Source organism: Nipponia nippon, unplaced genomic scaffold (assembly GCF_047370975.1).
Source record: "Nipponia nippon isolate SJK-2023a ecotype South Korea unplaced genomic scaffold, ASM4737097v1 scaffold_4, whole genome shotgun sequence".
NCBI lineage: Eukaryota > Metazoa > Chordata > Aves > Pelecaniformes > Threskiornithidae > Nipponia > Nipponia nippon.
The window spans coordinates 26,595,271-26,619,867 of NW_028262358.1; the positions used below are offsets into that span (position 1 = coordinate 26,595,271).

General features: G+C 41.2%; 1 long non-coding RNA gene across 1 annotated transcript in view; it reads left to right on the plus strand.

Annotated features, from left to right (window-relative positions):
* The first annotated feature begins 13,170 nt into the window (after positions 1–13,170).
* LOC148053227 (uncharacterized) overlaps positions 13,171–24,597 on the plus strand; it is a 69,845-nt gene continuing 58,418 nt past the window's right edge. Inside the window, exons 1-3 of the long non-coding RNA XR_015708356.1 lie at positions 13,171–13,321; positions 17,875–17,942; positions 18,991–19,130. This is a non-coding gene — a long non-coding RNA (uncharacterized LOC148053227). The remainder of the gene's footprint in view (positions 13,322–17,874; positions 17,943–18,990; positions 19,131–24,597) is intronic.

Below are 24,597 nucleotides of genomic sequence, written 5' to 3' on the forward strand. Positions count from 1 at the left end.
TGGAAGAAGTCGGTTATTGGTTAACAGCTTTAGCGATAAATTAGTTCCAGCAGCTCGCTGTGCTGCTGCTAGCATGAATCCACGTGCTTCTCAGCTAGAAGCTCTTGTCTCCCGCTCCTCCCTCTCTCTCTGTCTCTGAGATCCTTTGCTGGGCCCATATGGTGTTGGGGATGTAAGCACTTCAGAGGAGTGTTTCAATATACAGTTATGATTCTAATTTTTGGCGTCGGCTTTTTATTACAAATTGTTGCCTGGCTGGAGGCGTGAGAGAGTGGGAACAGGGAGGGTTCTCGACCATGTGTGAAGCAAGGAGACAGCAGGCAGCAGTAGCAGCAATAATACAATAGCTTTTCTCTGGAGCATGAAAATGGGGTCTGGAGCAATCCCCTTGGCCCCTAATCTCTTGCTAATCGATATCTGTTGCTAGCTCTGGGGTTTATAGCATGGACCATGACAGTTTTTGGGAGGAAGGGTCAGGTTTTCAACCACAATAAAAGTTGCAGCTCAAGTTAGTAGCATGTTTTGGTCTGGCATAAAAAAGGGTGCATAAAGTATGAAATCCATACCTCTGTTTAAAATAAGATCTATTCTAGGTACTGGTGCTCATTTTCTATATTGTCTTGAGTTTGATTTTTATGTAGGTCTAAAAATGTAATGAAAATGTAAGCAGATGTGTTTCTGTGATAGTACAGAATAAGCTCCTGATATGCAGCAATTTGGTTTGTACTTTATATTAGGTAGAAGTTGATACTTACACATAAGATCAGTACATGCAATCATATTTCCAAACAAAACTAGTAACTGACATAACTGTAAGAGATTGTGTGAAATTATTGGTAAATGGCAAAGATGCAGAGTAATACCCTCTGATTAGCAATCACAAAACCTGGACATGCAAAATTAAAACTAAGCTCAAAAAGGAATGAAACAATGTCAGGGATGGATATGCTCAGGTTTAGGTCCTGTCCTGAAATGATCTCATGTAGTAGTCTCATAATATCAAACTTTATTACCATGCACAGAATACCACACACAGCTCTCCATAATGAAGCGCTGATGTACCACGGTTGATGGGAAAACCAGAATAACAGAGATTCCCCAGGGCACAAAGGGAGCAAAAGCTTCAGACTGACTTAGCATGGAGCCAGGTCTGATCCAGCTGAAATTATCAATTCTAGTCCAACACGAGCCCTGCTAAGCATGACCTGGTCACCTTGAGATTATGCAGGTTCCTGTGTACCACGTTCCCCTGTGCTCTGAGTTGTGCTGAGCTTGTGAAATAAACAGTAAGAACCAGAGCAGCCTTGTTGAGCGGGTTGAGGGGAAAGAACACAGGTAAGCCCTGAGGACGTGGCTCAGGGCTGGATTTGCTCAGCGGTAGCATGCTGAAGCGCCTGGATGGAGGCTGCTGAGGAGCAGTACGAGAGGTCAGAGGTTCCCAGCGAGGTGCGGGTGGTAGGTGTGTCTGGGTTTTGGTCTTACTCTGAGGTGCTTGTGCCTCCTCACAAACTATGCAGAGAGCCGAGGTGCCTAAATGAGGGTTAGAGATCCCACTTAGGAGCTAGGAGTGAGGTGGACTGCATGATCTCGTGTATTGTGCTTGCCTGTAAGAAAAAGCTTTGTGGTCTGTTAAATTTTGGATGAGTTTTGGGTCTTCCTGAAAGTAGTTAGGGAACAAATGAGTGTGCAGAGTCCTTCTGAAGGAGAAAAGGATGAGAGTATTCCATGGAGACGTATTAAAGTCAATCCAAAGTGAACTGATGACTTTACAACCCTCAAGCAAAGTACCCCCAGATCATTTGTTTTGTGCAACAGGATCGTGTATGAAATATGAAAATGTGTGCATGACCTTTTTTTAAACGGCTGTGATTTATTGCTGCCAGAACCATGAGGGAATCAAGATGAGCTTATGAAGAAATCAATGTTATGTGGGATTGCAAAATGATGCTGGGTCTGACGAATCCTTTCTGAAACCCTTTAACCACAAGAAAACTGCTGCTTTACTCAGATGTTGCTGAGTGGATATCTCATCCACTCTGATTCCAAAAAGCCTTAGGTATCTAAAGGATTTTCAGGAAGGTGATGTTTGCCTTTTTTTAGTATTAGTGTTTGTGTTTCGTGCAATCTTCTGCAGGTACTTAGGTTCTGTTGTCATGATGTCTTTTAATTGATGAGAAACTTGAATCATGCTGGTTTTATTTTCTTTGGCAGCATAAACCAACCCAATTTACCTTTTTCAGCTTATTCAGCAACCTTTATTTGCCTTGCTCTGCTAAACATGCTTTAGTTTAAAAGTTACTATGTTCTTTCATATTTATGATTTGACGTGTGCTGCTCCAATTTTCCCCACCCTGCTCAGTACCTTTGTTCTGCAGCGGCTGTCTTCAGGTAATAGTTCTGAAGCAGGCAGAGGAATACTGGGGAGAACTGAAAATTTTTATGTGTTTTCTTCAGAAGATACAACCTGCTGAAGCAAAAAAATTCTTTGAGCTGAAAAATGGGACACCTCAGCCTTGAAATGATAATACAATTGCTTCTGTTTGGAAAGGTACCATAGCATGACCTGATTTTCATTGCCTATCGGTGTTTCCTACAGTATAGGAGTAAATCTATCTGATATTTACAACTAGTTTTTTTTTCTCCTTTTCTCTGTGTGCTTTTGTGAACAACTAGTGCATTAAGCAGCATGCCTGAAACCTTGAGATACCTCACGCAGGCGTTGTTTTCCAAAAATACTGAGCTCTCAGTCTCGGGCCTGCTGGGTGATTCAACACAGGACCCCAGAATCGCAGATTACTTTCGAAAATCTTTAATGGGTTTTCACCTAAGTGGAGTTTTGACCTATCCAAGAACTAGCTTATAAAGGCATTGTAGTACATGAGCCATCAAATGTCTCTGACTTCTTCGTAAAGCAATAAAGTGGTCTGCTTCGCACGGTGCAGAGCTAACCGTTGTGGTTGCTACCTGTACAACAGCTTTGGGATCACTTGCGGGTAGTTGGTCCTCGTTAGATAGGTGTGATGGAAAGTCCCCATCAGACAGATAGAACGCACGTAGTGAGTATCTCCCAGAGCACAGCAACGTGGTACGTACGCAGCCAGGGGAAAATGCTGCAGCTGTAAGGCTGCCTGGGATCAGACCTCCTTCCCACCCGCCGCAGTCATGTTCCACTGCCGTACCTCACCCATTCTCAAAACCCCCTGCCATTTGGGGTTGGTTGGTGGCAGTAATCTACATGACGCTGTGCCAACCTTGACTCTCGCTTTCTCCTCCCTGGGGCCATCAAAGTGTGATGAGGCTTTACTAGACTTGACTTGGAAGTTTCAGTGGCTTCTTCGCAGCACTGCCGCATCTGTCATGGCAAACCTCTCTGTTGCTGCGGAGTCCTCCACTGTAGGGCTGTGAGAGCAGGCAAGTGCTCCCCCACAGCCCAAATGATGTCTGCTTATGATAATGTTCCTTCCAGAGATGCTGGCTGAAAGCGTTTGCCAATGAAACTGTATTCGGTAGCATGTTTCTCTTCTTACTAGAAGGGGAGGAGGATGACATTTCTTTCCCTGAAGCTTCTGGCCATAGGGCTTAGAATAGGCAGAATTTCCTTTACTTCTGGTAAAATCTAGTCAAGATTATGTATGACAGGGCTGTGTCCTGTATGGATCATGTTAATTGTATGTGCATCTCAGCTTGAGGTAAGTCTGGCCTGACTCACCATTACTTTGTGGTTGTATATGACAGTCAGGGATTTCTTTTTCTCAAAAGAATTTTTTCTTTTTTAATGAGAAAAACTTTGTGCTCAGACATGATTAATCATTTTAGTCAAAGTTTCCAATGTTTTGATGAAAAATCAGATCCTGTAATGTTTATTTTATTATTATTGCCATGTGTTATTGTTGTTGCCATTGTTTTCAGTCAAATCTGTGAGTTTCGGTTTTATTATCAGATGACAGGTTTTGCCTTGGGACCTTAATTTGAAAGTGATTTTTTTTCTTTGGGTCTGGTTTGGCAACGTACTGTCCTTCAATAGGGATGAAATCAGCTCGGGAGCTGCTTGGTTCAAGTGTCAGGATTTTGGGAGTAGCCTTAAACAGAGGAGTTGCTGGACAGGTCGCACTTTGTTCCCTCTCCCTCTGCTCCCACATTCTGCTTGTGTGAACAGAGCAATTGGTGCTGAGAAGCTGATGTCCTCATGAAGCACATTTCAGGTGCTCTACCTTGAACTATTTCTAATCTGGTCCTGTAGGCTGCATACCCGTAACTGGTTGGAGTGCAGTAGGTGCTCTGCTGGAGCGGATCTTCCAATTTAGTTTCATAATCCAGTTTGTGAGCCCTAAGGCTGTGTGAAGTGCAAACCAAAGCATGGTAAATGGGATGATGAGGACATTTTCTTCAAATGTTTGCTCCTGATTTGAAACAGAAAGCTAGTGTGATCGCACTTCCTTTATTTCTTGTGCTCAGTGATTCCTGACACGTTACCCTCTATATGAATATCCCTTGCGTGGTTAAATTTTCAGAAATGCAGCTGTGCTCTCAGGCAAACTTAAGCACTGTGGGCCTTTACACAGTAAAAAAGAAAAAAAATAATCTAGCATTGTAAGAAGTCCTGTGCAATGTGCGTTAAAACTGTGTGAATGGTTGTTCTCCCTGTGCTTCAGATCATTTATAAGTCATCTGGAGCAAGTATATTGTGTGCCATTTTTATCAGTTCAAAATGTGGACTAATTTTCACATATTCAGTGGCCTTCAGCTTTTTCAAAGCCCCATGCTACCTATGGTGTCAGCTGCTCTTTTTACCTGGCCTGGATTCTCTTCCACTTACGTTACACCCTCACTTCTACATAAACTCTACTTCTGCCCTGTTTTGGCTTATCACCTGTAAAATAGTCGCCTGCCTTCTGAGATAACACCACAGATGATAACAGTGTGATGTGTATACCCACCCCAGTCCAACTTTAAATTTGGGAGCAAAAGGTGTCCTGTTAAATTCAGGATTATCTTTATCCATTGATCACTAATGTAAGGAGGGCTACAAATCCAAAGAATGTAGTGCTATATTAGCCATATTTTTCTATGTCTGTAGGTTTATAAGAAAACTATGGTCTAGCGTGCTTGGATATTTCTCCTATGTTAAATATATACAACAAACAACCATTAACGAGTTTTAAAACTATGATGCTTATTCAGTCCACCCAGTGCTCTTGAATGTGAGCCAACATTAATTCAAGCCCAGTTGATCCTAATAAGTAACTAAGACCCCAATTCATAGACATGCAATTCTAGCTTGTTATTTCTGGCACTGCAATTAAGCAAAAGTCTCTACCCTCAGAACGACAGAATTAAGGGATTAGGGATAAACTGAAAATCGTGAATAATTCACAATTTCTTCCCTCCTCTTCTCCCCACCAAAGGCAACTCTAGAGGGGCTCAATAACTGCTCTCAGTTATGCAGCTTTTCTTCTGTGAGTTATGCACAGGAGTGTGACCTGCCAGCACAATTTTTTGCTCATACGAGTGATTTGCTCATACGAGTGGAGTCTGTAGGATCAGATGTAATATCTGATACTTTCTATTATCATCATAGGTTCGTTAGGACAAGGACCAATGCCTGCGCTAAAAGCTACTACTTACACTTAGCCATCCTGAACAGGGATCTTTAGTGCCTCCCTAATGTGTGTTGTCCCAGTACATATTTCTTTTCAAAAGAATCTATGACATTTTTTACTAAGATGCAGCCGGTGTAACTTCTTTACGGTGGTCCTTCAGATAATCTGGAACATGTGTTATACTTGTTCCTTAAATAGATTTTCTGTTCTACTTCCCTGATTTTGCAGTAAGATATTCTATGAAGATCTTTTGGAAAAGGAGAAACTTCGCAGCAAATTATCAGGAGATGCATGTTATTATGTAAAATCCAGTGATGTAGGAGTTCAGATTAAAGCAACAAATACTGAAAACCAATGTATTTTTTAATAGAGACATTTCTTCCTCAACCTTTATCTCTACCATGCCACCGGATTTCTCATGCAGGTGTTGCAGTCTTAGAGCTGTAGAATATAAGTTTAGGACTGTCCTTTTATGTGTTTGTACAGTGCCCAGTCACTGGTGTCTTTGGCTATCTGAGCTTCTAGGCATTATGGTGATATGGAAGAGGTAAGGATACGCTTCGTCTCTTTCCTGCAGTGAGAATTGCTCGCTTATGTTCATAAGGTCTGTGTTGCTAACATACTCTTTTGCTCAAACTCTGAGCCTTCTTGCTGATGCTGCAATGTTCGTATAATGCTGTTGTATTGTTGCAGCATTCTGCCAAAATTAAAAAAAGAAGTCTAGTTAAATTAAAAATTGGGGTACTAATGGCCTTATAGACTTGCTGTCTTGTTTGTTCAGTGTCAGTGAATGGCTGTGCTCTTCAGCAGCACTTATTAATTTTTCTCAAGTGGTTGCTGATGTCGTTATTGTTCTGGGCTTTCTTTATTGTTCATGTGCAATTGTTATTTTTATCGAAGCATGGGGGGAGAATGCTGTGCACACAGCTGTGTCAGGAACGAATTCAGAAAAGGCCAAGTCAGTTTGTAAGAGAAATCAGGTGTATTGCCATCAAGTTTCGGGTCAGTAGCAGGGCACCAAGTGACTTGGCTTTCTTAAAAAACAGACTAAGGCTTTTAATTTCTGAACAGAACAGGGGAATGCATGCAACCCACAGAGACTGGAGTCTCTCCAGGCCTATCTAACATAATGAGAGAATTCTTTGTGAAATGCATAAAACGATGACATTTTCGTGGTGAGTGAAATATTTGATTACTTTTTCCATAACCTAAAATAATTGGAATGTTCTTTTGCAATCCTGTTCCTGGTGAGGACTAGGAATGTGTAACCTCACCATATATCTACCTCAGAGACATCTCCAGGGCATCATGTGGTGATATGGAAAAATGAGTTGAAAAGTCTTTTTTAAAGCACCAAGGAAAAGTTACAGTCATGTTCATCTGGGAAAACATCCAGAAGATGAATTCAGTCATGACCACAAGTCTGAGGAGAGAAAAGATGGTCTGGGTGAGGTTTGGTGAGCGCTGTGATGGCCAGTGAGATAAGGGTGAGCACCTGGCCTAGTCTGGCACGTCTGTGTGGCTGTTTACAGAATGGAAGAAGGGGCATGCTGCTGGCTGGCACCCGGGGACAGGGCAGCACAACCCTGGTGCAGGGGAGCGAAGTCCGGTCCCAGTCTGGCTGGACTCACTGGCAAAAAGACAGCCAGGTCCTGAGCTGCCTCTTTGTCCCCTGCTCCCTGCCACCATCCCGAGAGGGTCCACATGCGGGCTGAGCTCTCCTGGGGAGGGTGCAGTTTCTCCTCAAGTTTGGACGTGGAGATCTCAGCCCTGTGGATGACAGGCAAAGTCTGGCTGTGCCAGCTCAGCACGGGGCAGCTGGCTGGCTTGCCCCTGTGGCCTTACAGGATTGATGCTAAAAGGATGGTGTATTCCCAAGGAGTTTTATGGTGAAGGGTGGACAAACAGAAAGGAATAAAATTGGACTCACTCCTGGCTGAGGGCTGAAATGGCTACAACACATTGAGGTCTGCCTTAGTTCTGACAATCATTAGTGTTTATCGGTGTGTGAGGAGTAAGTGAATAATACAGAAGGGATTTTGGCACTGCAACACAGAGGAGATTTTTAACATCATGTAACATCTCTGACTAGCATGGGTGGTCGGTCAGCATGGTCTTTCACAGCAAAGCTTATTTGGTACATTAAGAGGCATGATTTAGCATTTCAGCAGTGGTAAAGAACAATTAAAATCTGTTAAATTGGTCCTTGACCTTCAGGACATGTATGCTCCTGCAGCAATAGGAGTACTCCTAGGTACTATATTAGGGTTTTGTATTTGATGTATGGAGACACTGAGCAGCTCTGACACAAGCCATAGCCAACCACAGAAGAAAAGGATAGTCTCTGCCCTGTGGAAGTGGCAACTAGAAATTCAGGAGGAATTTAAAGGTAGACCCAACCTTTCTACTCCCAGTAACATCATATACCTGCTAGCAGAGGACTATGTCTGTTTAGTTGCTGAGGGCAGAGTATATATTGCTCAGCATGGCTGTTTTATCAGACTGCTCATGGATAGTTCTTTCACATTTTATATTGTGTAAACACAGAAAGACAGTTTATCAAAGAGTAGTTTGCAACTGTGTTGACGCAGCATTTCGTGAGGACACAGAATACCCTGAATGGCTGTTTCTAATGCAAAAACATTAAACCATTTAAAGCCGAATGAGTTTCATTGATGAGTTAGACCATGAATAGTCTGGTGCAAAGGAGCTAATATCTGTAAGAGGTTGAAAGACTGGAGAGGGATGGTAGGAGTTACATATTGACAGAAGATGAGCCAGGCTACATCATGCCTGTTCGCCAAATTAATTATTTGTTTCAATATTTATAAAAGTGAATAGGAAACAGATGGTAGAAATGGAGATGCCTGTCAGGTTTCTGTAATGGAGAAAGGAGAAGGAGTGAGAGGAAATCAGAATCCCACCATAAGAGGGGAACAGGAAATTAAAATGTCAGACAACTGACAAAACTGCAGGACCACACACAAATATAAAGAGGTTTCTCATAGGATCTCTAGAGCATTTTAAATTTGAATCTTCTCTCTTTTGCCACCCAGAAATCAGAATAAAGATTAAAAAAAAAAAATAAAAAGAAGGTCAAAACACACACCCTCAGCCCAGTCTGTTAGAATACAGTATATTGAAAATTTCCTTGGAAATATGTCTTAGTTTGGAAAAGTCCTACTGTAATATCTAGTAAGAAGACACAGAAGAGAAGAGATGGGGAATTCCTGACTCATGTTTCGAGTATGGTGGTATCTACATCCTTGACCTTGGCAGTAAGAATTCATAGTCTTCATTCTGGTGATATGGCAGGCAAAGGTCTTGCAGACTGGGGTTAACAGGGAACTCTGGGTTACGTTTGTCCTCTGCAGCTGTTCTGAGCACCTGCTGCTTGTGCTTTGTCCTTACGTTTGGCTGTTTGTGCTAATTTCACCTGAGGTGCAAAATGTGAAAGATGGGGGCAAGGGAGTACTGCCAGGTGTAGGGGTAGCCTACAGTATATGTTACATCTAGAACGTCAGAGGGGGGGAGGAAGAAAATAAGGGGGTGAAAGGATAGGAAGCCTTCATGTTGAACAGATTTGGTGGAAATGTGCCAGGTGTGTTAACTGAGGGGCAGGGATCCTGAATCCATGTGGGATTCTGATAGCCCCCCTGCAGCCAGCATGCAGCAATGTATTCTCCATGCCTGTCAGCAGAAGACAGTCCTGAAACACAAAGTTGCTCTTTGCAGAAATCTCTTTGTTCTGCATCATTATGTGAACCAGCTGAATTTGGAAAGAGGTTGTAAATCGAGGTAGGGTTACTGGTCTCTTCCCCTCTCAGAGTTGCTTCTGGTCTTTAGTGTCCATGGGAGCATATGGGAGATATGGGAGCACGGGAGAATGTGCTTTGTCCAGCACCCTTCCCAGCTGGGGAAGGTTTGCTGCTGCTCTAATAATCTCTGCTTCTTTAGCTGCCCCTTGCTTATGTCTCTTCATATTCAGCAATCATCACTGAATAAGGGCTGTCTGCTGACCTTTCCTTCAACAGTAAATTCTGAGCCAACTGTGCTGCGCTGCTGAGATATGGATGTTTTTCTTTCTGTCTGTCTGTCTGTCTTGTGGTAGGGTTTTGTATGTCTCACTTTGACTTTGGCCAAGTGCCTCACAAGCTATGGACTCTGAATGTGTGCCTTATTTGGAGAAAAACATAGGCTTTTCAGTTGGCTTGACCTCCCAGTAAGTTTCCTACTCTCCTTTGACCTTGTTTCTGCCTTGCCAGTCTTTGTATTAAACTTTTTTCTCTCTTTCATATGTAAGAGTTCACTGATATCTCTTCCTTCCCCAATAAAAAGACGAGAAAATTTTAGTAGCTGCTGCTAATTGTGCCCCAGTCCTTCTGCTGGCGTTTGATGTTCATCCCAGGAATAAGAGATTTGCAAGTTCACATTCACACCAGTTCAGCAGATGCTTCTGCTGAGGATTGTATTGAAACTTGTAAAATAGCCTACTTTAATCACGAGTATGGAAAAGTCTGCCTCATAGAACTATTGCCCACTGCATTTTAGCATAGATGGGCAAATTCAGCCCTTTGCAAGCAGGCTCTATAGACAGTCCCTGAGAAACAGGCTGTTGTATCTTCATGTTCCAAGAGTAGGCTTATCAGGACGGTATTGGTGAATATAACTATAATTTTGGAGGCAAATGCTGGTCCCTCAGTTGGATCAATGAGATCAAGATTAAGCCCTTTAGATCAAATGCAGATCACAGTCCACCAGAAAAATGACTTTGCAATCAGCTCTTCCTCCGGTTAACAACTGGTAAACCACAAAAACAAAGTGAAGAGCAAAACTGCATGGTGGAGTCCTTGGTCAATGACAATAAGACGCCTGCCAAGTAGATGGATTTTGTGATTTCCTCTGTATTGGCTTTCAAAAGGAGAAGTGTTGGAAGGAGAGGAGAAATAAGAATGCAAATCAATGGTGCAGCAGTGTGTCAGATGGATCTATTTTTTATTTGTCTGATGGTCTAAAATGGGAGCTTTCCATAAATGCATGGCTTTATATGGCATTCATTGTAAGCAGGTAGTGTGGGAGCAGCAAATAGATTTGGTTTTAGCTGGATGCTAAAAGGAGGAGTGAGTTAGTGCTTTTCCCTTTTGCTTTTCTCCCTTCCTCCAAACACTGGGAGCTTTAGCAGGTGCCTCCTTTGGCAGATCGATATCTCAGGAACCTGGTGTTTTCAAAAGATCTGAACTGAACTTGGCTGAACTTGTCAACTTGTCTGAAGTTATCGTTTACTGACCACGTGAAGAAATAAGGGACATTCAGGTGTGGGATGCTAGGAGTCAGTGTCTTTGCTGATCACTGAATGAGATGAGATATCCATGAAGCAGGCTATGAAGGATTTTTTTTTTTGCACAGTTTTCATCTGCTTCTCATCTGACACTACTTCCATTAAAGCTAGATCTAAATTCATCCCAGGGGCTACTCCAAAGATGAGTTGTATTTGGTCTGTTTCATTTGTGACTTAAAGGCTAAAAAGAAGACATACCTGTTACAGAAGTGTTGCCAGTGACTGACTGGAGAGGAAAAAGAGTCCACTCCCTTGTCTCAGAATGTTCACCTCTGTGGGGTTTTTCCCTTGTAATTTATTTTTACAAGGATCTGACTGAAGCTGATTTGTCCTTGGTAATGGCCAGCCTGGAATAAATCTTCAAGATATTTTCTTCCTCTCCTCTCCACTTAACTGAAGCCTGAAGTGTGTTGTCCTGCCATTCTTCCTGCCTGTCCCCCCACCATCGCACTCTCACAGGGCTGCTGTGACTCAGAGAGGATGGATAGGAGCGACGTGAGTAAGGCTCGGTCCCGTGGAGGAGAAATGCACTGGTAGACAGGGAAGGAGACAGATCAGCATCAGCACAATATCCAACCAACTGATGTCTTTTTCGGAGTTACACTTACCCGTACTCTTAAAGTAGGCATGCTTTTCATAATGCTTCCTTCACCTGCAAGCCTTGCAAACCCCAGCCTCTGGTGTGCTGCCTCCTTTTGCATTGGTCCCCATCTTATCCTTACCACACAGCCGCTGCTGTCTGTGTGGTCTTTGAAATTCACACGGCTTGGTGGCAACCAGTAGGGAGGGAAAATAAAGTGTTTTATTTATTTAGAGTCAAGCACAGTTTAAACTCCATTCTAAATAAATAAAAACTCTTAGCCAGATTTATATAAATAAAAAAGCAGATTTTCCCCTCTCTTTTGGCTGCTGTTGAACAGCATCAGTTTCAAGACCACACAAGGAGCTGTGTCGACAGCTCTGAAATGTGCAGTGGAGGCAAAGGTAGGAAGGGTAGGAAGGACCTTGATAACTTGCTTTGGGATTCTAGTGCACAGGGGTTCCCTCTGTACATAAAGGAGTATCGCTTACACTGTGCTGGGTTAAAATGTTAGAAGAAAACTAGGAGCATCTTATGTCTTTAACAGAGGAATATTTCTATAAAAGACCAGTTTTTCCTCAGATTGTTCATCCATTCTACCAAGTAATCTGTGTAAATAGTAGGATTAGTTGGCACAGCTGAGCACTATTATTTCAGTCTTTTAGTATAGTCTAGAGCTGATAGAACACCCATAAAAAGCAATGATTTGAGGAAGAAAAGTTTGATTCTTAGGAGGCTGATCACATTTGGCCTTTGGGGGTTGAGTCTGCACTACACAAAGGTAGTTTCCATCAAATGGTGCTCCCACACAGGTGCTGACAGTGCCGTGTCTCCTGTTACAACCATCACTTAGGGAAACTCCAAGCATGGTTTCGTTTTCTTGGGAATGAAATGTATTATGTCTGCACAAGGTTTCGGATCTCTCTTCACTTCCAGACCTGCCAAGCTATCAGGAAGGGTGACAAGCAGCTGCTATGTGGAGCACCTGGGTTTTGTTACTCCAGATGAGAGATTATAACAGGCCCTAAATAGATACCTGCTTTAAGTGGGTTCTCCTCGTGGCAGCATTTACTCCGCTGCTCATGGATGAGGATGGGCTGAAGGACATGGTTCTGCTGGTTGCAAGATTAGACTGAGAACAAAAAGGGCCCGATTAATTATTGTTATTTTGTGACTGGTCAGAGGCCACTACAATTATGACAAAAAAATCAAAGAAACACTCCTGCAAAGCAAAGCCTTGCTCACAGTTCATTACCTCTTTCATATTCTGAACCTCCTTGGGCTGGCAAACAAAATGACCAACAGATGTTAGTCACATTGAGGAAAAATTTCAAAGAATAATTTTTTAAACATGTCCTTTTATAGCTTATTTTACCCACTTTATATATTAATTTAAAGTTATGTATGGTTATATATCCCGCAATACTTTTGGGTTGTCTTGTTCTGTTAGTAAAACATCAATTCACTTTTTTCTTCCCACTTAATGAGACAGCTAGGGTCACAGCTCGTTGTAGTCAATGGTATCAGGACAGCACAAACTCCTAAACATCTTCACAAAATCCTTATCCTTAAGGTAGTTAGTACATCTCAAGCCTGTATTGCTCTATGGTCCAATTAACAGTAAAATGCCATTTTTCTTTGCACAGATGAAGTCATCGTTCTACTCCTACATCTGCTGTGCCAACCTGCAGGTGGTTGCTTCAGCTGCCAAAAACCTTCGATGCAGCAAATGGTCTCTGTCCCGGCCCGCTCAACCCAGAGACGTGAAGAGTTTCCCTCCTGGCTGCAGCTGGTGGTGACGTAGTGAGTCTTTTTCCTTGAGAACACTGCTCGCCTTACTAGAAAGAGCATACATTTTGAAAAATGCTACTTGATGCATGAACATAGATAGTGTGGCATAGGCTCACACTGCCTGCCTGCATGAATTTCAAGGCCCCCCGAATTGCTCCCTGTGTAGGATTCAATTTTTATGCGTGCATATTATGATTTCAGAAAGAAACGCTGCATTTTGAAAACCTGAATGTAGGAGAGCTAGGAAAGATGGTGCAATATACTTTCAAACCTGAATTGTATTGATTTTTTTCATTTTCTTTCTTACAAAAAGAAGTTTTTAAATGTTTTCTCCTATGAAAATATAGTGTCAGTGGCAATGGACTGTATGTGCAATAAACAGCTTTTTGCGGTTATTGAACACCCCAGCCTTGCCTTACAATTTAACCAGCCATAAAGTCATTTATTGCATCGTATACTGAGTTGCCATGAAGGATATCGCTTACTTGTCACAGCGTTCTAAGTACCTACACCAAAGAGACTACTCATTTTCACAACAGAGAACAGAAATGATTTACCTCGTTTTAACTCTCAATAGGTGTTTAAGGCCTTGAAGATAATTAATGTGTGAGTTTTAATTCTTCTCTAAAAATGATAACTGAGCTCTTAGAAGTGAACCAGAAAGCAGGTGGTTCTACACCTCTTGTATTGGTGGCTATGAAATATCATACTATCTGGCAAGAATGGGCCCCTGGAGAAATCTTGTGCAAATTTACAGAAAACAGCTATAAAATTACAAATACTAACAAATCTAGGTCTTTAGATTCTGAGTGAGATGGAGCTGCTATTCCATTTTAATTATTTTACTGGAATTCAGTGTAAATGCTAGCTCTGAAACATTGAAGAAATTCTAAGGAATAAAAAATAAAAGCCTGTGGGAGACGTATGTTTAAGGAGAATAAACAGAATAATCTGTGTAACTGTAGGCAGGCTAATCTGACACTGATTCTGAACAGAAATCATTAAAATCTTCTTAGAATATACAATTAGCTAAAGGTTGTAAAGTAATTGTTGCCAGTCAAGATAGTTTTATTTAAGTCTGCTCTTGCCAAATAGCTAGATTAAATTTCAAATATTGTCAGTAAAGTTAAATGCGATGACAAGCTGCTCACTTAACAGATTAGATTAATATAATTAGTTGGAGATAAAATCACTCACTACATATTGCAAGGATTAAAAATATTTTGCAAAAAGTATCTATAAAAAGATTATCATCACCACAAGGGTAGAAAGGGTTTTTTTATTCAGGAAGTCAGCCAGGCTGATTGCTAGCCTAGTGCTATTCAATTGACTCTCTTCTTCCGGTTATTGGGAAATAAGTATGAAGTTATTGGCAGAAAAATATCCCGATGTAATCACACTTTGTTCTGGTAAGACCTTTTTGCTAACCAGGGGACACTGTTTGATAGGGTATATTTGGAAGAACAAGCATTTTCTCACAGGCAAATGTGAGCACAAAGGTCTGTATTTAAGAGGAAGAAAGCCCTGCATGTAAGACTTCTGCATGCTAGAAATCAGTGATCCTGAAAGTTTTAAAGTTCATGGTAGCCACCTAAGTTAACATGAGCTCTTAGACTGCTTTTAGGAGCATGACTACAGTATTGTATGAGCAGGTGGAAGAATATTGTGTAGGACTGGAGAGGTGATTATTCTCATAGATGGGACTGATGAGGTATTTATTAGAAAAGCAGGTTAATTTCTGGTGCCTGTTAGGAAAAGGGATCATAAACCAAGGAAATATGGGGAAAAAAATTCCAGGGATGCTCTGAGGGTCTATCGATACTATAGATCTTGAAGACTCTCAAGTACACAGTGTATAACTTACATGTGTAACACACAATACATACCAGTATTCCTGGTGTTATAATTTTATCTATTAATACATATATGTATTTGTTTAAAGAAGTATGTATACATGTGTGCGTGTATGTTTGGGAGGTTTGTGGTAACACACCTTCTTTTTGATTACAATAGTGTCCATGTAAAAATCTTAGCCATTTAAAAGAACAAATTAATTCTTTTATTAATCTGCTGTAATTCATCTTGCTTTACCTTATACAATATTTTTATGCTTAAAATGCAGCAGTATCTGGTGTGACTAGTATTGTGTATACAACTATAGCTCCAGACTAGCTTCATTGATCTCAGTAGCATAACGGACAGTAGAACTTGGCCCTCTAAAATTTAATATGTCAGTCCTAAAATAATTTTAAAAGGTATTTATATATCTCCTCCTCCTGCTCCTCCACACTGCTTGTAACCTGAGAGCATCCATGTGGCTAAGAATACAGACTTGTCTTTTCTAAATTGAAGACGTTCTGCTCATACCACTGTAGAGACAAACTAAAAAATAAGGCAACCAGATGTTTAAAAATGTTGAAAGTTCCTTTTTTTGGAAAGGTAGCTACGTTAAATAAACATTAAAATGCTATTTTTTCTATATAACTATTCATTTTAATGGCACCCCAAGAGTTCATCCAAGGGTCTCTGTGTCACTTGGGAGAAGGTACAGTATATTTTGGCTCCACAGTCTTCGACTTGCTACAAAGAGCTAATTCTTCCAATTAATGAAATAAATGTTGCTGATGTAGACGGATTGACAAATTATTTTAAAGGCTAGTTTATTCAAGCAGATGGCAAGTCTGATACGACTAGAATGCTTTAAGAGGCCTTCCCTGGCAGGAAAAGAAGCCCTTGCAAGAACAAGATATAGTGGCTATTCGCCCCTGGTGAAACCTGGTGGCGTTTACTCCTTTGGACATCTTCTGTCCACAATGGCACTGCAATGGAGCTAGGAGGTATGAAGACTTTTTGTCCTGTAGGGCTTTCAGTAGGGCTTTCTGTTCTGGGCAAAAGCAACCTGTTTGGACAAGATGCCAGTGATGAACATCAACAGCTGAGGTAGCTGTAGGTCTGGGAGTACCTGCTGGGCATACTGCAGTTTGATGAGCTATTTAATAGAAAAGCAGGTTAATTTCTGGTGCCTCTTAGGAAAGGTGATCATAAACCAGGGAAATGTGGGAAAAGAATTCCAGGGATGCTCTGAAGTTTATCAGTACTTGCTTTATGATCAGATGCTGAAAAGCTAAATAGAGCAAGGAAACCAAAGGGAGATTTCAAGGCTACAAGTCTGCTTATGTGGGAAAAGACTTTTGGAAACAGTATATTTTCCTGTCCCTCTTTGGGACAGCACCCTGAAATAGCTGCATTTTAATTCAGTTTGCAACAGTTTATGAGAGCAGTTGTATTGCAGTGTTGATATTTCAGGAGTAGATCAGCTCCACGGATTAATGCATTTACATGTGTCAGTAATGGTGAAGGTGGGTTACTGCACACCTGAGACCCTCTGTAGGGCATGTTGATGTCTGGCTGCAATTTCTGAGCTTTACAACTTTAGCTAGCTAACGTGATAGCCTCTGTGTTTCCAGACAGGAAATAACACTCACTGTCAGCTGTACTCTACGTGGTGATGGAAGGTGTGTCGCTGCCTTGATACCTAAAGATATAAAAGGGGTTACAGGGAAAAGCTGCTCATCTCTCAGGGAACACGTCTACCTCTAGTTATGGCTTGAAAAATACAAAAAATATGAGTTGAAGAAGTCAAATGCAGCATTCCTTTTGCCTTCTTTGCAAGCAAGACTCGAGGCTCTCAGCTGGTGCCCATCAGTGTAACATCAGAGGGCTGTAAGGTGATATAGGATGTTGCACACTGCAGTAATGTGGATATACCAGAACTGGCTTTAAATGCACTACCTGGTGTACCACAGCCAGACGTCCTACACGATAGTGCTCAGCTAGGCCTTTGGCAGAGCATGAGGGTGTATATAGCATATGCAGGGCTCCATGTTGCTGTAGCTAAGCTCCTTTCCTTCCCCATGCGCTAGCTTGTTTGGAGCCTGGTCAGCTGTCCATGTGCTACACGCTATATGCTCTGCTGTACTTTATACAAAAGACAAATGTCACAACTGGGCAGAAAGCAACCATCCCTGTAGTGGAGTTAACATCCATGGTCTCTGGGTCTAGCTCAGTGAGAATAATAACTTCAAGACATGGAATTAAATTGCTTTGCTACTGTATGAGCTTTAATGTTAATTAGCTGTGTGAGTGGACATCTGTGCAGGACTGGCTAAACCTCCAAATCCTGACTGAACATTACTCTACTGGGAAATGCTGGACCTCAGTCTATGTAGATAGGTGGGTTTTTTCTTTCTTCCTGTTTATGGCAGGGGAGCTTTTGGAGGCTGTTTTATTTTCAGTCACTTGGAGCTCAAATATGAGCTGTCAGCCCACAGAGCAGTGTAATATTACAGATAGTTGGATGTTTTTCACAGAGCCCCAAAGGCTAAATCACCTCTGGTTGAAAGATCAGTTTTCATTGTTAGTGAAATTTGATTTTTCTGAAGAGAAATGTCAGGAATACATGGAAGAAACTGACTTATCATTACTGTTCTGGTAGTAGCTTAGTCGTAAAAACATGTTGTATTTGCAGTACATGTGGATAACCTCTTATAATGTATTGTTTACAGAGCCCAGGAGAGAAATCTCAGCATCATGCCAATGCAAGAATTTTGTTATCCCTTCTCTTGGGAGAAAGGTATGCAAAGAAAATCATTCATTTGTTGTTTTAAGAGTAATATATTTACCTTCCAAGAATTACGTGTCGCAGATTGGTTTGATTACTGCCATTAGCCTATCTGCTGCTGCAGAGTGTTTGCTTTGTTTCTTAAAGAGAAAACAAAATGTGGTGGTGCAGCTCAAACACAGGGGATAGGAAGAGTATGGATTCGCATTAAGACTGCTTTTTCTGGCTGCATCCATAGAAAGATGTTAAGAAAGCAGCCAATGAGGCAGTTTCAGCAGATAAATTTGCACGTTCTTAAAAGGGTTTTTTTTGCTTTGTGTTTTTTTTTTTTTTAGAAGCTTGTAGACTGAATAAAACACAATTCCCAATATCTCCAGCTGTGCGCTGTCTACAGATTGCTCCAGAATTTCTGTGCCTTCATCCTCATCTCTCTTTCTTTTTTTTTCAAACACTTCCAAGAGCCAAGAGGGTAGTTGCTGGTATGCGATGAAGGCTCTGAAAGGAAAAGAATAAATTAACATCAAATGGGCTTCTCCTCCTCCCACTCTGCATACAGAATGTCTTAAGGAGACCATAGCACAGTATCAGTACTGCCTCCCAACATGTTCTGTATCCCAAGAACCCCTCCTAGTCCTTTGCAACCTCCAATAACTTCACTTAAAATAAAACTCCTTCTTTCGTCTTTCTTCTGTGAAATTATTGGTGGTGTCTTCTGGAAGGTGCAAATCTATGAATTCCCTCAGTTCCTCTTAATGTCTGAAAGAACTGGGGTTGTATGGTGCTTTTCAGTGGCTATTTAAGGATAGCATCCTTAACTAATATCCAACTGGATTCAGCTATTGACACAGCTATTTCACACTGTTAAAGAAAGTGGTATATGCTTGACGTCACCTGTCTTTTCAAGGGTACCCTTCTTGCATTGCTTCTATCTAGTCTACATATTAAAGAAGGAGTGTCAGAAAAATGTCAGCACTTGTATCAGTGTATACCGCATTGTTGTATCAGTGAATACTCTTTAGCAAATCAGAGTCTTATGGTTACCTTACATGTCTTGTTTCAGGCAACAGACTGCAAGGTGAGGACTGAGATATGGAAGAACACTTTCCCGGGCAGGGCAGCACTCCTGGTCCTGGCTCTCCTGTGGTTCCCCTCCCAGCTTCACCAGAGACGTCTCAGATACCAGTCCAGGTGACAAAAAAGGTACGTGTAAAGTTTAATGTGCAAAGATGGGATTTATTTCTGAACTTCAAAATGCCAACTTGTTTTGCCATGATTAACAAGGAAAGAAACCTCTGATGTTCATGGTAAGAGAACATGGCTGAGAGTGTGGAGGGATAGCAGTTTAGCTGCACTGTGATAATGTTCGTGGCTTTTCTTTGCCCTGTATGAGATAAAATAATCATGTTTAAACCTCAGTAAAAGCAGCCTTGTCACTACATCATATCTGCTTTGATCTGTTTTCCTTGGTTATGTATTTTTCGTTTGTTACAGGCTCCCAATTTTCCTTCTTTGCTCTAAAAGCTATACTCAGAGTATTGGGTCACTTTTCTCCATATCAGTGAATCTGCTTACTGACATCCTGTGCAAATTGTCTTCAAAAAGGAATAAATGAAAGACACTAGTGAAAAGCGAAGTTTGACCAGAGGGCAAAGTTCTGTCAAAAACACTTTATCTTTCTTTGTTACTGAGACAAGACCAGATGCTTGTTTATAACAAAATGCCTGCATTGGGATTTTTGAAAGCCCAGATGAGGAAAACTGTATCTAATTGCTGCTAGGAGTGCAGCCATGTCCTAGCTGCAACCTGGGTTGTTGTGTCCTAAAATACTATATTTGGAGATTCTGGGAGTGGAATAAAAGTGCATATGTTTTTGCTGAAAGGAGATAGGGCTGTCAGTTCAGAAACACACTGAACATCTGCTCTGGCTGAGCCCTGTGGTTTAACTAGATTAAAGCCCCACATTAAAATGATCATCAGTCAATCAGAACGCTTCCTCAGTCTGAGAAACATAACATCACGCTCAGTGCTGCAGTTTCCAAAGAAGCCGATGTGTCGTGGTAAGGAAAAAAAAATGAGAACAGTGAAATATTTCACAATTGTGGTTTGTTTGGCTTGTGTGACATCACAGACTAATGTTTAACCTAGGATCAAACAACTTGGAATTTGTTGCCCTAAATGATTTTAAATCTAGCTAATTATTTTGAGCACATCTTGGCTATTAACTCTAGTTAGCAAAATGAAATGTAATTCCTCTTCTTCTAGCTTTGGGTGTGTTTCCAACCAATAAAACTGTAGCGCAGACCACAAATTTGTGTTGTTTCAGTGGCACGTAGATAATTTTCCTTTTATTTAAATGCCTAGACAGCCATTTAAGACTACCAGACTTATAGACATTTAGATAGACATTTAGACCCCTAGACAGACATTTAAGACTACAGGTCTTATAAATTATAGGAGTATGAATTGCCAGAAAAGCTCTGTTCTATTAATAAAAAGAAGACCCAACCCTGCTAGGCAAATCAAGATAACCTTCTTCAGTTGGCATTTGGCTGTGAGCTAGTTGTGTCAGGTGTATACAAATAATCCTTTGCCATAGACAAGTTGCTAACAATTGAGTAAATGTTGGTCCGAAATATCTTACATGATGATTTGCAAGACCTTTTACTGTAGAAATTTTGAATTATTTAGAATTAAATGCCTTGTTACATTTATTAAAGTATTTAATTAGTTTGGTTTTGGCTTTGTTGTAGTGAAACAGAGAAGACAGAAATGTGTATTTTCTTCTGCACAGTGCATGTAACAACATAATTTTTGAAGTCTGTTTAATTTAGACCAGCCAGAAAATGTATTCAGCATTGTGGAAACACAGTGTTAATGAAAAAAATTCTATAAATCAATGTACAGCAAGTTGATGCTCCCTTTCAGAAACACCCACTGCATGTTGAGGAAGCATCTGGTGCAACTTGGATGTTTTTTGTCACTGATTTTAATAGCCAAATGTGCAAAAGAGCTTACTGAAAATATTTCAAGATTTTTTGCTGATGGAAGTTACAGATATGAATTGAGAGACGGGAATCAAGGGACAGATTTATGGCTATTTGGAGCCTGAAGCACATTATAGCATATGGATCCTGTGTGCTTCTCCTGCCCCCCTTCTCATTCCTTCCCTCACACACTCTTGGAACTGCAGTGGAAGGAAGGCTTCCCTCTCGGGAAGCATCAGTGATCCTTTTCCTTTGCAGACAGGGAATTTCTTGGAAGACAGACAGCTATGTTCCCCCATGCTTCGAAAGCTTGGCTTAGCCTGGCCTGCTGCACTTTTCTCCTGGTAATATTTGACCAGTCCTTTTTTGGGATGATGCTGAAAGAGACCTTGCAGCAACAGATCTCACTGAGATGAATGTGTTCATATTGCAGAACTTAAAAAGATCACACTACACCAGATAAACGTCATGTTGTCAATCTTTTTTTTTTTGGAAAACTGTGGGCTAGTATAATTTGAAAAATAAGAAAAGGAACTGTGAATCCAGTATTATCAGATGATCTCATGATCTGGGATGGTAAGGAACAGCATTAAGGTGTCTGTACGTTAACCTCTCCTACCTGAAGCAGCTCTAAAAAGTCACATTTACAGGCAGCACTGTAGTTCTATGTAAAGTTCTGAGAAAGCAAGCTGTGCTCCTTAAGGGAGGAAGATGATGGTAGAATAAAACAATGAAACATCAAAATGAGATAATTGGTTTTTTTCTCATCTTGGATATTTTGTTTCTATTGATTACTGACCATGTCAGATTACTGATGTCATGTCCACATATCCTAGCTCCTTTCTCATTGTAACTTTTACTCTCTTCCGAAGGAAAAAAACACTGTAGGGGCAATGAGTGACTTGTTGACGAAAGAAGTAAGGTTCTCATTATGGGGGGAAGCATTCTCTATCACTTAGAATGAAATTTTAGTTTTCCAAATGTCTTCAAAAGTCACCATGTGTTCCTGGTGACTACTGTGTTGGAAGGCATGGCATTTGTCTGATCAAGAGCTGAGTTTCTTTGTCATGTGGTTGGCATTACATCATGGATGTTCAAGTTACTGATAATGCTCTTCAGATGCATTAGAGATTTAGTGTAGTTGGTCTAGACTTACACTAAACGTTAGGTGCCACAAAGTGGCTTCATCCTGGGAGAAAAGCAATGGGCAAACTGCTGAAATGAAGCAACAGTTCAACTGTAAGAAAAAAAATGGTATGTAGAAAGGTGATTTTGCTGGAGCTTCTATTCAGAGGGTAGACATTTATCAGATAAAAGGAGGTATGCTATATGTAGAGAGCTACAAAGAAGTCAACACCACTGGCTGTAAAAAGCATTGCACTGGCATCAGGAAAGAAATTTATAAAACTGGTGAACTAACAGCATTACTCCATGGGCCAGGAACTACAGCCTTAAATGAAATATATGCTATGATTTCTTCAAGAAGCATGAGGTGTAAAGAAAAATGATTTTAAGATTCAAGAGTCAGAGGGACAACAGAGTATGAAATTAGAGTATTTAATGGTTACAGTGGTGGGAACTTGAGAGAGGGCAAATAAATTATGAAAAGACAGGTAGAAGCCTATTAGAGCAAGCAACCAAGTGTGGTCCAATTTGAAGAATGGACATTGTCTGCAGGATTATGACGGGGCTGAGCAGAGTGGAAGAGCAATACCAGGCTCTGAACGAGCAATGACTCTGCATTGTTCCCAGGATTTGCAAATATGCTTCAGATCAAACGAAAAACAGGACTGCTGGCACGCAGACTAACAGGAGAATATTTTATACCTTGATTTTCTAATTAGAACTCATCTGCAATTAAATTTCTCACTTCTGTGGTGTTTTCAGCCAGTAAAGCAGCCACTTGTCTAGCAGTGCCTATAACCCAGACACTGCATCAGCCTCCAGCAGCGGACTCCCTCAACACCGGAGCCTGAAAGCAGAAACCTCCAAACAATTCAGCCATGCAGCAAAACTGCAGGAATAAGATAACATGCGACTAGCTGAGATAGAGATGCCCAGGGTTAGTTTCCCAGGTTCCTACCACGTGTGGTGGCCAGAGGTGGCACAGGCCAACCCTCCTGCAGGGATCTGCCCTGTGACTCAGGCTGGCGGCTTCAGATCGCTGGCAGAAGGTAGCTGTGGTCACCATGTGTCACAGGGTGAGTGTGCCGGGCCGAGGGTGACAGCACACAGCCCGTCAGCTCTTTTCCTCTAACTGCCCTGTCATGTGCTCCCACCCTGCATTTCTGCTCGAGGGCAAATCTGTCATGGCTGTGCACAACGCTGAGTACATGGGCAGTTATTCTGAGAGCAGTTAATGCTCCAAAAAGTTACTCCTCACCCTGCCTTGTGGTATCTTCTCTGTGCTGACACACCTTGTTCAGTGTTTTACTGACACTTGAGGATTTTGGAAAAACATGCAGTAATTACAGTGTATTATTATTATCTGCATTTCTGATACGTAGCTTATCATAAAACGCCTCTTAAACAATTTCTTGGTTTTTCTTAAAGTGTTGCTGCAAATGACCTCATTTGCGTGTGAACTTCAGTTGGATATGGTAACACCTTGTAAAGTACTTTAACAAGACAGAAATGCTTAAATAAAGTTTGGGTTTGGTTTCAAAGATCTTCCCTTTAGGAGACTGCAGTAAATTCAGCCCCCGGGCTGACACCCAGTTCTCTGTATAGATTTAGTTTTCCAGGGTTAGCATTTCTTCATGGTGCAATTTAATTGCTTTACAAGGAAAGACTACAATAGTGCTATATATCTATAGTGGCTTTCCCTAGCTTTTGGAAAGTATATGGTTTTACAATTAAGCGACAGGGATGCTCTAGTCTGTCACATATTTGGGTTTGTTAAATCCATTAGCAAGCAATAAAATCTCTGGTATTCAATCTTTCTCACTATTTATATCTTATTTTTATCCCACCCTTTCACCCTTGGCTTTGACTTACTTTCACTTTTGCCAGTTTATTTACAACCACTAAATAGAAACGATGCCACTCCTGCTTCACAGCTCAGCAGACAGGCAATGGTGAATCACCGTGCTGGGCCATGCCTATTCAGCCTCTGCTGCCTGTGCAGGTTTTTATAACCGAGCCTGGCTTTCTCCATCACACCTCTAAAGCCCCTCTGAATGAAGTCTATCTTACAAGGGCAGGCTCTTAAAATGGATGTGAGTACTACAGGTTTCCTGCAGTTCTCTGTTTTCAGCGATTTAAGCACAACTGTTTTTGACAATATCCTTCTTTAACCCAATATACTCCTGCACTCTCCAGCCTGATGTAATCCTGCAAGTGCTGGGCAAGGCCTAGGAGTCCCGAGTGATTCACTGAAATGTCAGTGTATTTTCAAGCCCCAAACTGAGATTTTGTTTAAAAAAATTTTGAAATAATAAAAAAGAAAGGGCTAGAACTGAATAGATTTTGTGTACGCTGTCCAGAAGTACGTGTATGGAAAGCATCACTCCTTAGTTAAAGTCTTCATAATTCTCTGTCCCCAGGTTCTGACTAATCCTGGATGGGATTACACAACACGAGGATGTCTCACTTGTAGGGTTTAGTCTTATGAGACCAGGGCAAGTTTATCCTCACTCAAAAGGCAAGAAAGGGAAAGGACCTCACCCTGTTAGTCACCATGG